Source organism: Rhinolophus ferrumequinum, chromosome 17 (genome assembly GCF_004115265.2).
Source record: "Rhinolophus ferrumequinum isolate MPI-CBG mRhiFer1 chromosome 17, mRhiFer1_v1.p, whole genome shotgun sequence".
NCBI lineage: Eukaryota > Metazoa > Chordata > Mammalia > Chiroptera > Rhinolophidae > Rhinolophus > Rhinolophus ferrumequinum.
Window position 1 is genome coordinate 66,913,378 of NC_046300.1, and position 15,987 is coordinate 66,929,364.

At 41.4% G+C, this 15,987-nt stretch overlaps 1 pseudogene; it reads right to left on the reverse strand.

Moving 5' to 3' along the window:
- Positions 1 to 15,459, reverse strand: part of LOC117037079 (chromobox protein homolog 3-like) — a 30,391-nt pseudogene extending 14,932 nt beyond the window's left edge.
- Between the last annotated feature and the right edge of the window lie 528 nt (positions 15,460 to 15,987).

Sequence of the window (15,987 nt, forward strand, 5' to 3'; positions counted from 1 at the left end):
AACTACAGGCCGATATCTCTAATGAACATAGATGCAAAAATCCTCAACAAAATATTAGCGAACAGAATTCAGCAATACATTAAAAACATCATACACCATGATCAAGTGGGATTCATCCCTGGTATGCAAGGGTGGTTCAACATCCGAAAATCAATTAATGTGATACACCACATTAACAAAATGAAAAATAAAAATCACATGATCATATCAATAGATGCAGAAAAAGCATTTGATAAAATCCAACAGCCATTTATGATAAAAACTCTTAAGAAAGTGGGAATAGAGGGATCATATCTCAACATAATAAAGGCCATATATGACAAACCCACAGCTAACATCATACTCAATGGGGAAAAGCTAAAACCATTCCCCCTAAGATCAGGAACAAGGCAAGGTTGCCCACTATCTCCGCTTCTATTCAACATAGTGCTGGAAGTTCTAGCCACAGCAATCAGACAAGAAAAAGAAATAAAAGGCATCCCAATTGGTAAGGAGGAAGTAAAATTATCATTGTATACAGATGATATGATACTATATATAGAGAACCCTAAAGACTCCACCAAGAAGCTATTAGAGCTGATAGATGAATTTAGTAAAGTAGCAGGATACAAAATTAATATTCAGAAATCAGTTGCATTTGTATATACCAATAATAAAACATCAGAAGGAGAAATTAAAAAAACAATCCCATTTACAATCACTCCAAAGACCATAAAATACCTGGGAATAAATTTAACCAAAGAAGTAAAAGATCTGTACTCAGAAAATTATAAGACACTGAAGAAAGGAATGAAGGAAGATATAAATAGATGGAAACACATATCATGTTCATGGATAGGAAGAATTAATATAGTTAAAATGTCCATACTGCCTAAGGCAATATACATATTCAACGCAATTCCTATCAAACTACCAACGACGTTTTTCACAGAAATAGAACATATAATCCTAAAATTTATATGGGACCATAAAAGACCCCGAATAACAAAGGCAATCTTGAGAAATAAGAACAAAGTGGGAGGTATAACAATACCTGACTTCAAATTATACTACAAGGCTACAGTAATCAAAACAGCATGGTACTGGCATAAAAACAGACACATAGATTAATGGAACAGAATAGGGAGTCCAGAAATAAATCCACGCCTATATGGCCATTTAATCTACGACAATGGAAGCAAGAATGTACGATGGAGTAAAGACAGTCTATTCAATAAATGGTGCTGGGAAACCTGGAGAGACACATGCAAAAAAATGAAGCTGGACCACCTCCTTACACCATATACAAAAATAAATTCAAAATGGCTTAAAGACTTAAATGTAAGATCTGAAAGCATAAAATACCTGGAAGAAAATATAGGAAGAAACTTCTCAGACATTACCCGGAGTAAGATTTTTACTGATATATCCCCTCGCTCGAGGGAAGTAAGAGAAAAAATAAACATGTGGGATTATATCAAACTAAAAAGTTTTTTCACAGCAAAGGAAACCATCAATAAAACAAAAAGGGATCCTACTGAATGGGAAAAGATATTTGCCATTGATATATCTGATAAGGGATTAATATCACAAATCTATGAAAAACTCACTCAACTCAACTCCAAAAAAACAAACGATCCAATTAAAAAATGGGCAGAGGACTTGAAGAGACATTTTTCTAAAAAGGACATACAGATGGCAAACAGACATATGAAGAAATGCTCAACCTCACTAATCATCAGAGAAATGCAAATAAAAACCACAATGAGATACCACCTCGCCCCAGTCAAAATGGCTATCATCAATAAATCAACAAACAACAAGTGCTGGCGCGGATGTGGAGAAAAGGGAACGCTTGTGCACTGTTGGTGGGATTGCAGATTGGTGCAGCCACTATGGAAAACAGTATGGAAGTATCTCAAAAATCTGAAAATGGAACTACCCTATGATCCAGTAATTCCACTTTGGTATCTATCCGGAGAAATCCAAAACTCCAATTCAAAAATCTTTATTCACTCCTATGTTTATTGCAGCACTATACACAATAGCTAAGACATGGAAACAACCAAAATGCCCATCGGTAGATGACTGGATTAAGAAACTGTGGTACATTTATACAATGGAGTATTACGCAGCCATAAAGAAGAAAGAAATCTTACCATTTGCAACAACATGGATGGACCTAGAGAACATTATGTTAAGTGAAATAAGTCAGACAGAGAAAGATAAGTACCATATGATCTCACTTATATGTGGAATCTAAAGAAAAGAATAAGTGAATGAACTAATCAGAAACAGTTTTGGAGACAAAGAGGAAAAACTGAGGGTTGCTAGATGGGCGGGGTGGGGGGGAGTGGGGGGGAGTGAGGGGATTGGAGGGCAGTCGGTGACCACCGGATGGCCACGGGGTTTGAAAATTAATCTGGGGAACGTAATTTAGTGGTTACCAGAGGGTAAGGGGGTTGGGGGGTGGGAGATGGGGGTAAGGGGGATTGAATATATGGTGATGGAAGGAGAACTGACTCTGGGTGGTGAACACACAATGTAATTTATAGATGATGTGATACAGAATTGCACACCTGAAATCTATGTAATTTTATTAACAATTGTCACCCTAACAAATTTAAAAAATAAAAAAAAATAAAAAATAAAAAGAATGTCATTGTAGCTGTGATCTGTCTGAACACAGAACAAATTTCATTTTGGAGAGCTTTCTGAGCCTTTTCTCTGAGTGTACTGTCATCTTTGGCAGTTTTGTCACAATCAATATCAAATTATCACCTTTTAAGGACCTCACCCCTTTCAATATTTGAGAGGACTATCACCAGTTTCTGAACTTCAGTTCAGAATGAAATGAAATTTCTTCTGTAATGAAATTTCTTCTGTAATGAAATTTTTAGTTGTTCCACCACATTATTTAGGTATTTCATGAGTTCAGGATAAGTAGTTACAGGCAAGGTGAGCCCACATTTCTGCACTGGAGTAAAGGTTTCAGGTGAATATATGCCACCCATGTTATATCTAACATGTTGTTGATGTCAAATAAGAACTCAGCCACAGTTTTACCGCTCCAATGCAGGGTGGTGGCTGCAGGACCATGTCCAGAGGCACCAAGGGCAGACAACATGACATTGGGTAAAGAAGGGTTTTCCAACAAATGGTGCTGGGCAAATGACCATCCAAATGAAGAGAAATGAAATTGGACCCCAACCTCACACCACACACAAATCTTAAAATACATGAAGGGCTTAAATATAGGCAGTAAAAGTATAAACTCTCAAACAAAACATGGAGATACATTTTCATGACCTTGGATTAGCAATGGTTTCTTAGATATGACACCACATACAACAAAAAAAGGATAAATTGCACTTCCTCAAAATTAAAAACATACATGCATCAAAATAAGCAATCCAGAAAGTGAAAAGACACGCCATAAAATGGAACCAAATAGGTACACATTATATATCTGATAATAGTCTGTTATCCAGGAGACAAAGAACTTTTACAACTCAAGAACAAAAGACAAATGACTAAAATTGTAAAATAGACTTGAATAGAACCTTCTCCAGATGAGACATGCAAATAGTCAACAAGCACAGTAAGATTTTAAAAATCATTAGTGATGATGCAAATGCAAATGAAAACCACAGTGTGATACCCCCTCACATGTACCAGAAGGGTTATAATCCAGAAACTAACAAATGGCAGCAACAATGTAGAGAAATTAGAACCCTTAAACATTGAATGTGAAAAATCACAATGGTGTGTGTGGCCTCTGCATGCAACACTTTGAAATTTCCACCCCACAAAAACATGCCCATGTGGCTCAACAGATCCACTTCTAGAAACATACCCCCAAAATTGAAAACAAAGGCTGATACGTGAATCCACAGAAGCGCTGTTCACAATAGCAGAGACGTAAACGATTCGAATGTCCATCTGAATCAGCAGTGAAAACTAAGTGACCAATCGTGCAGCTACACCAGGATTCTTTATCTTGATGCAATTGTGAACTGATTTCATAATTTCTAGAAATACGTTTCCTCTTAGCACAAAAATTTTAATGTGGCAGAAGACATGTTTACTAATACACCCCAAAACATTTAGTTCATCTACAATAAATAGCAAAGAGTTGATAAATCAATGTTCAGTAATTAGTGTTTCATTATTCTCCTATTTGGAAATGCTCTAGACGTTCAATAACTATGCCTCATTTAATTTATATAATAAAACTTTAAAATTTCCAATTACCAAAGACACCTAGAAAATCTTTTCAATGTATATATACAATGTAATTATCACTTAAAAGTTTACTAAATATCTTTTATTTTAATTGTACCTATTTTATATAGTAGTGAAAACTTTGAGATTTCAAAGTCAGTAATTACCAAAGCTATTTTCTTGACATATTTTTTAACAGATAAATACTTTTTATAAACCCAGTTAGAAAAAATTGTATTTTGTGCTGATAATTTTCAAATGCATGACTGTATAACCAAACCAAACTAAAAGCAGCTTTAACATCAAATATTTCACCAGATCATAAAGTATTTGGGTTAGTTTGTATTTTATTTCTTACTTTATATAAGCATTTAATTTGTTCAAGCTAATCAAATATCACAAACTGGTAACACCATCCGGAGCTACAAAACATCTGACCACAATCAAACACCATTTCAGACAGAGATCACAAATTAACAGAATTGGTAATAACTATAGAGAACACACAAGATGTTTTACCAAGGAAACAGCTGGTTGTCACAAGAGCTCTATAACACAACGTAAATTTATAAGTTTTCCCCATTCCAAGGACCCATTGTCTGTACATGGACAGTGAGGTCTAAATAGTGAGACACCAACCAGCCTCTTTACAGCTCAGGCCAGGAAGCCAGAGGCCCCTCCACACCGAGTGCAGAGGAAGCAGCCCTCCCAGAGCCAAAGGGTCACCCCCAAAGACAGTCAGAGAAAGCACAGACCTTCGTCACCCAGGAGGTCAGGATGGAGGGGTGGACAGGGTGTCTCAGGTCTCCCACAAAATGTGAGGCACCTCCAGCCCCAAACCCACTAATCTGTGGCCCTGAGCAGGTGCTACTGGACCAGGATCTGTCCAGCACTAACGGGTAAGGAAGGCTGGGGGGACAGATGCCCCTTAGGGGCAAAGACCCCTCAGGACACACTCCCCTGGGAGCTGGCACAGCCAGGCAGAGGCGCACTGGGAACCCCAGCTTCTCCCACTGGACACCAGGTGCAATGGAGTAAGTGCACCTGGCCAATGGTAGGGACCAGAGAGGATTAGCTTCCTGGGTCACAAAGCCAGCTCCCGGGAGGAGCCTGTGCCTGTGTTCTGTCCCCGTGGTAGTTCCTTCTTAGGGCAAAGGACACGCAAAATACACACACAGGAAAAAAGGAACATCTCTGGGAGGAAAGAATAAAGAAGACTCTAGATTTTCTAGGTGCAAGAAGTTAGCTGCACAGATATTTTTCTGTCAGTGTAAATTCAGAAAGGTGACAAGGCCTCACACCCTTTCTAACTTCTACCCAACTGCAGACAGAGACCAAGAATTGTAATACAGAAGCATGACATTTCCAAATACAGTGAGAAAAAATAAGGTAAATATGACATTTCAGACAAGGGTGGGAGGGGGCTCTTAGATTTTAGATGAAGAATGGGAGACTTACAGGTAATTCAGGAAAAGCTGAACACACGTGGCAGGTAAAGTTGTGAGGCTCCTGCATGGAGTCTTCCTGTCTGTCTACTGCTAAGGGGATTGTGTGCTCAGGGTTTTATTTGTGCTTCACAGTCTTTAAGGAGGCAGGGAAAGGGGAGCCAGGCTGGAAGAGGGAGGCTTGTATTGTTAAAACTGCCCCTTTTGAAATTTTTATGTTGTTTAGCTCAGCGGGCCTGGGGCAGTTGTGGGCTGTGTGTCCATTTCATATCTAATCCACAGAGGGCCCAGGGGTGATGGTGAGACTTTCTCACTTCCATCAGACTGACTGAAAAATCAGCTTCCATTTTTCTCAAGTTTCTGATAGGTTATTAAATCCTTTACAGCTGTTTTCAACATACCAATTCGCATAATCTTATATATCCAAAGTTTTTTTTAATATTTACACTTCTCTTGATTTTCCCTTATGTCTTTTTTAAACCGAATGTTGATATTAGCTTCTGTAAGACCCAGGAAGCTGAATAACTAAATCAAAAGCTTAGTTAAATAGTTAAATTTCCTTGTATCCCTTTATATTAAACATGTGGTCTTTCTCTAAGGTCCAATAAAACGGCTGTTTCTCATGAACGTTCTCCAACACATTTTCAGATTTTGAAGTTTTTCGAATTCTAAGGATCCATAGTCTGGCCACTGACGGTAGGATTTTAATAGCTACTCAAAGCAAAAAGCCTTTTTACAGCTTAACCAAGGAAGCCAAAGACTTTCTGTCTCTGGTATTTCCTTGTCGGGACAAATGACACAAGAGGCGTAGACACCAAAAAAACGACCACCTCTGGGAGGAAAGATTCAATCAAGAAAACCTGTGAGTCACTCACTACTCCTGAGAAGCTAGCTTCACAAACATTTTTTCCTGACAGTCCACATGTAGAAGAGAGGAAAAGGACACGTAGTACTTTTAAGTTTTCCACAACCCCTGAGAAACAGACCAGGAAGGCTGGCAGGGTGAACAAAAACACCGCTCACCTCTACGTGCAGAGGTCCTTGAGTTCTCAGATACAGCAGTTTCCAGGAGCTAGTAGTGCCCCAGCCAGTAATTCTCCTCGCTGACTCCCCAATCCTGTGGGGGCTTAAAAAATTAATTATTTTGCTCTTACCTTTTAAGTGTGTTGTGGGAGAGTGGGTAGGCATTCCAGGATGTAGGAACAAAGCCTCGTGAACAAAGCCAAGCAGGCCAAGGATTTATTAAAAGAAAATATAGTCCCAAAATGCAGTACATAAGTGCAGGAAGAAAGTGACTGCAGCTGAGCAAAGAAAATTTAGGATTATATTTGAATGAGGGCGCCAAATATTCAATGGTGGAGTCACAGGTCACATGTAGGCGTCTCCAGTGTGTTCCCAGGGTGTGTCTTTGTTGACGACTCCCTCCTATCTGAGGAGGGGTTCCCTAGTAGGAACTGTCACCGGGACACAAGGGGTGGAGAGTTTTCCCTGACCGCAATGCTAATAGGATCATAACCCATTACAATTAGCTGTATCTGTAGCGTTTCTTAGGCGTTTTCCCTGCCTATAATGCTAATAGTTTTGTAATCCATTACAGTTAACTATGGCTGCACCTTTTCTTAGGAATGCTCTCTCTTTCCTTTGTTTCATCTCACATCTTCCTTCCTGTCCTCCCCCTCTCCCAGTGGCCCTGTTCTCTCTGCCTAAGGTAACAACTTCTTATAGCTGAACTAATCATCAAATTAACAGAACCAGATTAATACATAAAATCGAATTTTAACATATGCGCATGGGGAATTCACTTGCACATGAAAATTCCAAAGACAGTGAGGTAAGTAAGATTGGGTGCTTGGCAGGTAGTTTAGGAAAAGTGGCACACTCACTGAGGGGTAAATTGTTAGGCAACCCAGGACATAAAGGGATGTGGGAGAGGGTAGTCAGCAAGCTCCACAGGGCGTCTTCCCGCCTCGTGCTAAGGAGTTTGTGCCAAGGCTCCCTTCCTAAAGTAGGTCTTTCTATGTGAATCTCTTTGGGAGGAAAGGGGGAGGGTCAAAGGCTGTTTCTGAGTCTTTGGTTTCCTAACCACCAGCTTAAAGTCAGTTTGCCCAACACAAAATTTTTGGTGCTATTCATTCCCGCCTTTGAAACTAATAAAAGTTTCACATCCAGTAGTTACATTGGTAGATTGTTCCATATTTCACTGATCTAATCGTTCAGTCCTGAGAATCTGTACTCCCAAATCTCACCTTTTATTAAATATCCGATTACTTGTTTATGTGGGGGAGGAAGAAACATTCCTCTACCCTCCAGGTCCTCCTCTACCCTCCTCTACCCTTCTGGCTGCTCCAATAATCAAACAGACATGAGACAGATTAGAAGAGAATATAAGCAGATTTCATATATACATATGGGAAGCCCAAACACAGGAGAGAGTCAGAGACCCAAGATGCAGGAGAGGGAGAGAGATAGAAAGGGAACGTGAGTAGATAAGACATCCTGAGCTAGAGATGAAGGAAGCTCCCTAGTCAGACAAAGATGGGTGTTGACAGAGACTGGAGGTCAGACAAGGACAGAAGTAGATGGAGAATGTGGGGTGTGAGGTGTGGGGTGCTGAGCTGCTGCCACCTCAAGGTTGCTGAGTGTGTATGTGGCCTATGGGTTTGGGATCTCTTGGGGTGTTGTTGACTGATTCCGCACTGTGTTCCCAGATCTTCCACGTAAGCCTTTAGGCCCCCAGGACTGAAGTTCCCACACCAGGGCAGTCCTGTGGACCCGAGTGGCCCCAGCCTTGGACAAGACACCTGATGCCAGGGACCCTACCCCAAACCACCGGACAGGTCCAGCTACCACAGCTGTGCTGGGGGGAGGCTCTTCCAGCAAAGCTGCCGGAGGAGCCTGGTGTTCAGCTCCCCCTGCAAATCCTGCACCTGGAGGGGAGGCCCCAAGTTCCCTTCAGCCCCAGCGCCCAGGCCAGAGCCTGGGATCCCACCACAGCCTGCCTCTCCAGCTCTCCCTGGGGCTACAGTCTTGTCCCTGCAGGCCTCCCTGGGGCCTTTCCTTACCCAGGCTTTCGGGTCTCAGACCTGGGTTCCTTTTGAGTGGTCCCCCTGGGCTGCCTCTCTTACATGAAAAATAAATCTTTGGTTTGCACCCCACTACCCCCAGTTGTGGTGACTTACAGAGGCTCTCTAGCACTCTGGGAGTTAAAAAACGGCTCTGGGGAAGGTCAGGAGCCAGAGAGGAGGGCGGCACAGGCAGCATAGGTAAGAGCTAGGTAAGGGAAGGTAGTTAATTCAGGTATGCAAAGCCCAGTGCCAGGTTTCACCTCTAGGACTCTACATTCCTGCAGGCAGCTGCCAGGGCACAGATGACTGCACATGGGGCACAGGCCTGGGTCTGACACCTTGGCTCAGAAGACTGAAATGAAGAGCCTTTCCTGACCTCCACTCAGGTGTCATTCCCTAGATGCACACAAGATAGCAGCAGACAATACCTTTTCCAGGTGACATTCAAACAGATATTATTCTTAAAACTCACAGGAGATGGCAGCAGAAAAGAGCGTTTCCTTGCTCATTGTGAAAATCCAGGCCCCTGGGACTAAGCTCACTGAGAAATAGTTCCAGGCGCTTCACAGGCCTCATCTCACCCACTGCTCCCATTTTCCAGATGTGACAGAGACCATTACTAACTCCATTTCACAGATAGTTAAAATGAAGACTGATTCTAACACAGTTCTGAGCCCAGAACAGAGGCCCAAATGGGCCAACATGGGCCAGTAAGCTTGCACACATGGGGTTCTGGACAGACAGAGTGGTCCAAACAGTCCTTGCAGCATTGGGTAGAATCTTGGTCATTTTACTGAGGAAAATCTGCAGCACCCAGGCACGAAATATGTCCCACCCACCACACTGGCAGAAAATGTCACACCCACCATCACCCATGTGCCAAGAAATGTGTCTTTATTGTCCAATAACTACCGTCTCACCTTCCTTTTTGCTGAAAGATCACTATGTGTTTACTTATTGCTTATCTGTAAATTTATGACACCTTGCCATTACATATTCACTGGATGAATGTTGATTTCTTCATCGATTTATTCAACACTTGACAAATAGTTATCGAATGCCAAGTATGAGCCAGCCACGATTATTAGGCACAGAGAATGCATTGGTAACTGAGATTCCTTGTGATGAGTTCATTGAGGCAGGAGAACACATAATAAATGACATAGATGCTGATTTTTTAAAAGGTGACAAGAACTATGGAAAAACTAAAAATAACAAGGTTAAGGGGATTGGCAGTGCCAATGGAGTAGCTCCCACTTTAAATAGAGCAGCGTCTTAGTTTCTTAAACCGGCTGTAACTGCAGTGTGTTTACACTTTAAGTGTGGGCTTGAAAAACAAATGTATTGTCTCACAGTTCTAGAAGCTACACGCCCAAAATCAAGGTACTGGTACCATTGGTTCCTTCTGAGGGCTGTGAGCGAAGGATGTGTCACAGGCCTGTCTCCTGACTTGTATGCCTGTCTTCTTGTATGCTTGTATATCTGTGTCTTCACATCATCTTTATGTGTGTCTGTGTCCACATTTCCCCTTTTTTAAAAAAATAAGGACAACAGAGATATTGAATCGGTGCTCTCTCTAATGACTTCACTTTAACTTGATTACCTCTGTAAAGACTCTTTCTCCAAAAAATTCCACATAACTTCAAAGATGAGTTTTGGGAGGGCACAGTTCAATACACAACAGGCAGTCAGGGTAGAATTCATTTATGTGTAAGGTGATACCCCCTACATCTAATCCTTTTCCATAGGGCTGTGTGATGAGGGAACTTTCTCACTACAAATATCTGAAACGTATTTCCTAATGGATGGAGCCAACAGCAGTTGGCTTTTCAAACCGATTGAAGCCCCAAATCTGTGGAATCTCTATTCCCTTGCCATCCATCACTTAAATTCATCTCATCCTTGGAGTAACTTGCCAACGGCAACCAATAGCTACTTATACACACCATTGCTTTGTTTTCACCTGATTCCTGTTCAGCTGCTGAGACACTGGCAACATAGTTTACAACTTAGCTAAGAACAAAGTTAACTGAATCAGTGTGTGCTTAATGAATGGGTGAATGTGAAGAAGATACTTTGACTCCCCGGGAGCCTCCAGCTTTGGAGACTGTGACGCTGGGTCTTTACCTCCTCAGGGCTTTCCCATTCTCTGAGGACACTGCCAAGATCCTCAGCAGATGTGGAGGAAAGAAGCAGTTGCAGAAAACAGTGCAGCCGCTGGATTCTGGAGCCAAAGTGATCTGTGTTTGAACCCTGGCTGCTCTACTTCTCATTGTGCAACCTGGGACAGGTCACTCTGAGCTCATGATGTGGAAGGAAGTTAATACATATGAACAGATTTACTGTGAAATGGAAACGAGATGATGCATGTAACACATGACTTTCTTAACATAATTACTGTCTTCCCTTGAAATTCTCACTTCAATTTAGTAGCTGTGTCATTTTAAGTTATTACATCAACACGATGACAGAGGGAAACAGAGGACAATATTCAAAGGAGGTCTGAGTGATTTTGTCTCTGGAGAGAATAACACTGGTTGGGCATATTTACTTTTTAGATTAGAAAAGCTAATTTTATAAGATGTCTGCCATGTGTCAGGCATTATCGCATAGAGATCAGCGGCACACTTGCTAGTTATTTTATAATTGAAGCTCCACCATTACTAGCTGTGTGAAATTGGGCAAATTACTTAATAATTCCAAACTCTAGTTCCCTTAACTACAGGGGGCAGAATACTATGTTCCTCATAGATAGAAATAATCTAGCGCATTACAGGGCTCAGCAGATTGGGTAGCTCACAGTCAGCTGTCTGTAGTTGATATCAAATAGGAACTCGACTACAATTTTGCAGCTCCTGTGCAGAGTGGTGCCTCACTCCCGGGAGAGCGCCAGGGCCAGGGCCAGGGCCAGGGCCAGACTGGATGCGCCCATTCACAGAGGGCGGCCACAGGGCTCACACCAGCTCCCCACCATCTAAGTCCATTGATTTCTGATACATGACAGACAACATGACATTGGGTAAAGAAGGGTCTTTCCAACAAATGGTGCTGGGCAACTGGCCATCCACATGAAGAGAAATACAATTGGACCCTAGCCTCTCACCACATACAAAAATTATTTAAAAATAGATGAAGGGCTTCAATATAGGAGGTAAAAGTATAAACTATCGAACAAAACATGGAGATACATTTTTATGACCTTGGATTAGCAATGGTTTCTTAGAATTCACACAACATACAAGCAGCAACAAAAACATAGACCAATTGGCTGTCCTCAAAATTAAAACCATAAGTGCATCAAAAGGTGCTATCCAGAAAGTGAAAAATTAGTCCATAAAATGGAAGAAAAGAGGTACACATTATATATCTGATAAAAGTCTGTCATCCACAGTAAATAAAGAACTTGTACAACTCATGAATAAAAAGACAAGCAACTAAAATTTTAAAATAAACTAATAGAACCTTCTCCAGATGAGACGTACAAGTGGTCAACAAGAACAGTAAGATGTTAAACATCCTTAGTCATGATGGAAAAGCAAATTAAAACCACAGTGTAATACCCCCTCTCAAACACTACCATCACTATAAATCCAGAAAACTAAAACTGACAAGGGCAGCAACAATGTAGAGAAATTAGAACCCTAAAACATTGCTTGAAAAAAATTAAAATGGTGTGGCCTCTGCATACAATATGTGAAATTTGAAATTTCCACTGCACCAAAAAAAAACAAAAAACAAAAAAAACAGTGTGGTTCAATAAATCCACTTCTAGGAATATACCCCCCAGACACACATTGAAAACAGGGGTGAAAAGCTAATACCTGAATCTGTAGCAATGCTGTCCACAACAGCAAAGACACGGAAACAATCCAAATGTCCATCTTAATCTGTAATGAAAACTAAGCAAGCAATTGTGCAGTGACACTAGGATTCTTTACATTGATATAATATGAACATATTTAATAATTTCTAGAAATATATTTCCCTGTAGCACACAAAAAAATTGAAATGTGGCAGAAGACGTGTTTACTAATACACCCACATATATTTAGTTCCTCTACAATAGTAAAAAGTTGATAAATTTATGTTCAGTAATTAGTGTTTCATGATTCTCCTATTTGAAAATGGTCTAGACATGCAATAAATATCCATCACTGAATTTTGATAACAAAACATTAAAGTTTCAAATTACCAAAGATACCTAGAAAATCTTTTCAATGTATATATATAATATAATTATCGCTAAAAAGTTTACCTAAATATCTTTTATTTTAATTGTATGTATTTCATATATTAGTTAAAACTTAGATATTTCAAAGTCAATTATTACCGAAGCTATTTTCTTGACATAGTTTATAACATGAATAACAAACTTATTTTTATAAACCCAGCTAAAAAAATGTATTTTAGGTTAATAATTATCAAAGACATGACTGTGTAATCAAACCAAGCTAAAACCAGCTTTAATATCAAATATTTCACCAGATCATCGGATTCTGAATAGCGTTTGGGTTAGTGTGTATTTTATTCCTTAGTTTATATAAGCATTTAATTTGTTAAAGCCAATCAAATATCACAAACTGGTAACACCATCCAGAGCTAGAAAACATCTGACCACAATCAAACACCATTTCAGACAGAGATCACAAATTAGCAGGATTAGTAATAACTATAGAGAACACACAAGATGTTTTACCAAGGAAACAGCTGGTTGTCACAAGAGCTCTATAACACATTTTAGAAGTTTTCCCCATTCCAAGGACCCATCTTCTGCACATGGACAGTGAGGTCTAAATAGTGAGACACCAACCAGCCTCTTTACAGCTCAGGCCAGGAAGCCAGAGGCCCCTCCACACCGAGTGCAGAGGAAGCAGCCCTCCCAGAGCCAAAGGGTCACCCCCAAAGACAGTCAGAGAAATCACAGACCTTCCTCACACAGGCAGTGGGGGTGGTGAGGTGGACAGGGTGTCTCAGGTCTCCCACAAAATGTGAGGCACCTCCAGCCCCAAACCCACTAATCTGTGGCCCTAAGCAGGTGCTACTGGACCGGGATCTGTCTAGCACTAACGGGTAAGGAAGGCTGGGGAGACAGATGCCCCTTGTGGGCAAAGACCCCTCAGGACACACTCCCCTGGGAGCTGGTACAGCCAGGCAGAGGTGCACTGGGGACCCCAGCTTCTCCCACTGGCCACCAGGTGCAATGGAGTAAGTGCACCTGGCCAATGGTGGGGACCAGAGAGGATTAGCTTCCTGGGTCACAAAGCCAAGCTCCCGGGACACAGACTCCGCAGACTTCGGTCTGGAGAGAGCCACTTAACTCCCCAGCCTATGGGGCCGACTCCAACGACAGGCTTACTCCCGTAAGAACGCCTGTGCTTGTGTTCTGTCCTCGTGGTAGTTCCTTCTTAGGGCAAAGGACACGCAAGACACAGACACAGGAAAAAAGGAACATCTCTGGGAGGAAATAATAAAGAAAACCCTAGAGTCTCTAGGTGCAGGAGGTAGCTGCACAGATATTTTTTCTGTGGATCTAAATTCAGAAAGCAGACAAAGGCCTCGCACCCCAGATAATTTCTGCCCAACTGCTGACAGAGTCCAGGAATTGTAATACATGAGCACCTAGAATTCACACACACACAAAAATTTCCAAAGACAGTGAGGAGAAATCAGGTAAATATGACATTTCAGACAAGGGTGGAAGGGGGCTCTTAGATTTTAGATGAAGAATGGGAGATTTACAGGTAATTCAGGGAAAGCTCAACACACGTGGCAAAGTTTTGTGAGGCTCCTGCAAGGAGTCTTCCTGTCTACTGCTAAGGGGATTGTGCTCAGGGTTTTATTTGTGCTTCACAGTCTTTAAGGAGGCAGGAAAAGGGGAGCCAGGCTGGAAGAGGGAGGCTTGTATTGTTAAAACTGCCCCTTTTGAAATTTTTATTTTATTTACGTCAGCGGGTCTGGGGCACTTGTGGCCTCTGTTTACATTTCAGATCTACTTGGCAGAGGGCCTGGGGTGATGGTGAGACTTTCTCACTTCTACCAGACTGAAAAATCAGCTTCCATTTTTCTCAAGTTTCTGACCGGTTATTAAACCCTTTAAAGCCGATTTCAATATACCAGTTCTCAAAATCTTAAATCTCCATAAAGATTTTTAACATTTACACATCTCTTGATTTTCTCTTCTGCCTTTTTTAAATCTAATGTTGATATTAGCATCTATTAAGACCCAAGAAGCTGAAGAACTAATTCAAAAGCTTAAGAATAGTTAAATTTCCTTGTATCCGTTTGTACTAAACATGGGGTCTTTCTCTAGGTTCCAAAAAAACAGCTTTGTTATGAGAGTTCTCTAACATATTTTCCAATTTAGAAGTTTTTCTAATTCAAAGGATCCATACTCTGGCCACTGATGGTAGGATTTTAATAGCTACTCAAACCAAAAAGCCTTTTTACAGCTTAACCAAGGAAGCCAAAGGCTTTCTGTCAGTGTGGTATTTCCTTGTCAGGACAAATGACACAACAGACATAGAGACACAAAAAATGACCATCTCTGGCCAGGAAGTTTCAATAAAGAAAACCTGTGAGTCGCTACTCTCGAGAAGCTAGATTCACAAATATATTTTCCTGCCAGTCTACATGTAGAGGAGGGGAAAAGGACCTGCAGCACTTCTAAATTCTCTCAAACCCTGCAGAAATACGCCAGAGAGGCTCACAGGGTGAACAAAAACACCGCTTACCTCTGCCGGCAGACGTCCTTGCCAGCTGCAGCGGCTGCCAGGAGCCAGCGGTGCCCCAGCCAGTAACTCTCCTCGCAGGCTCCCCCAATACTGTGGGGGCTTAACAATTATTCCTTTTGCTCTAACCTAGTAAGTGTGTTATCGGAGAGCAGGTCAGAGTCACCACAGGAAGGAATTCCAGGATGTAGGAACAACTCGTTGTGAACAAAGGCAAGCAGGCCGAGGATTTATTTTTAAAAAGGAAATATATTCCCAAAATGCAGGAGTGCACAGGCTCAGGAGGAGAGCGACTGTGCTGAAACAAAGACAATTTAGGATTATATTTGAATGAGGGTGCGAAACACTCAGGAGTGGAGTCACAGGTGAGCCCAGGGCATTTCCAGGGCGTTCCCAGGGTGGGTCTCTGCTGACCACTCCCTCCCACCAGGAAGAGGCATTTCCTTGTGGGAACTGTCCTGGGGACACAGGGGGGGAGGTTTTTCCCAGCCTGCAATGCTGACAGTGTTATAACCCAGTACAATTAGCTGTAGCTCTAGCATTTCT